This window comes from Galeopterus variegatus, unplaced genomic scaffold, assembly GCF_000696425.1.
Source record: "Galeopterus variegatus unplaced genomic scaffold, G_variegatus-3.0.2 Scaffold139, whole genome shotgun sequence".
Classification (NCBI taxonomy): domain Eukaryota; kingdom Metazoa; phylum Chordata; class Mammalia; order Dermoptera; family Cynocephalidae; genus Galeopterus; species Galeopterus variegatus.
Genome location: NW_007726250.1, coordinates 464,216 through 465,954, shown reverse-complemented (window position 1 = coordinate 465,954; position 1,739 = coordinate 464,216).

Here is a 1,739-nt window from a genome sequence, read left to right as displayed (position 1 = left end):
CAATAGTCACATGAACCAAAACATTCTGGTTTGTGCACAAAGTAGTTGAAGTTGGACTTCTGTTACTTTCAATCAAAACATATAGCTACTTATATAGCTTTCCTGATCACCTCCAAGAAGCAAACTCTGTCTTTCCTCCCTCCCACCGCCTGTTGTCAGTACCTCTCACCAATATACATGCTTCCACCCCGACGTCGATATTACCTTCCACTTATGGATGCAATCAGCAAAGTTCAGAGAGGGTAAGTAGTTTTTCCCAGGGCCACATTCCCAGGATCCAAACCCAGGTTTGTCCAACCCCACAGCCCACCTCTGTAGCCCGCGTCCCAGCATGTCTGGAGTTGAAGTCACTGGGCACACATTCAGGAAAAAGGTAAGCTTCTCCTTTGGAACTTGTCTGTGATTCAGGCAACTGCCTCTAAGAACAGTGATGCCTTGAAAAATAAAGCATTGGCCAGATACTGCATCACTCACTTTATGTACATCAGCTAATAAAACCCCCATAAGGCAAGGATTACTGTGTCCATTTTCAGGTGACAGAGGTGAGGCTCTGGTGATTGGTCAGCCTGATCGGTCTTGGCTTGGCTCCCAGTTCCCATGGGCTCTTAATCCCTCCTCTGGGTCCTGCAAAGCCCTTTGCCCTGGGCCAGGCTTTGCCATCAGCACCCTTTGCTCTGCATCAGGAACCCTCTGAGCTGAGACCCCAGCAGCTCAAGGCCCTTTGCAGAGCCACTGCAGCCCCTAAAACAGATGCTGGCCCACGGGGGACTTCAACCCTGGATCCCTCCCCAACAGAGGGCTTTGAGCTCCCTGGAGGTGGCCCTGCCAGGGCTGACATCTACCCACCCTGCTCTGCATCCTGTGGCTCCTGGGGGCAAGCCCTTCTCTACGGTTTGAGCCAGGCCACTCCCCCTGACTGGGACCCCCACCAGCCTGGACAGCCTGGGTTCTACGTACAGAAGGAGCATCAAGTCAGAGTTTGAAATGCAGTGATTTGGTGCAGGTTTGAGCTTCTCATTTCAACTGTGAGCTTCTCAGGGTAGGGGTCAAGTTCAAGTCTCTTACTTACCTCTCTAAACCTCCAGGAGATTCTGTGACCTAATCAATACTCACAGAAATGGTGAATTAGTTTCCTAGGGCTGCCGTAACAAATGACCACAACTTGGTGGCTTACAACAACAGAAATTTATTCACTTACAGTTTTGGAGGCTAGAAGTCTAAAATCAAGGTGCCAGCACGGTTGGTTCCCTCTGGAGCCTTTGAGGGAGACTTGTTCCGAGCCTCTGTCCCAGCTTCCAGTGGCTGCCAGCAATTCTTGGTCTACAACTGCGCCACTCCACCTCCTGCCTCCGCTTTCACGTGGCCTTCCCCTCGAGGGTTTCTATGTCTTCTCCTTTTCTGTCTCTTTTAAGGGCACTGTGATTGGATTTACAGCCCATCCTAAATCCGGGATGATCTCATCTCAAGATCTTTAACTTAAATACATTGGCAAAGCCCCTGTTTCCAAATAAGGTCACATTCACAGGTACAGAGGTTAGGACTTTGGGGTGGGGGGTCACTGTTCAACCCACTACAGATAAGCAGGCTCAGAGCAGAGAGATTTGCTCAGGACCCCACGATGAATGAGTGCAGCCAAGGGACTGCCACACTCCCCACCCCCACCCCAATGCTGGGCCAGAACTGTCTCCAGTCCTGCACCATCCGGGGTTCCCGATACGCTCTGGGAAAGTGCTCAGTGA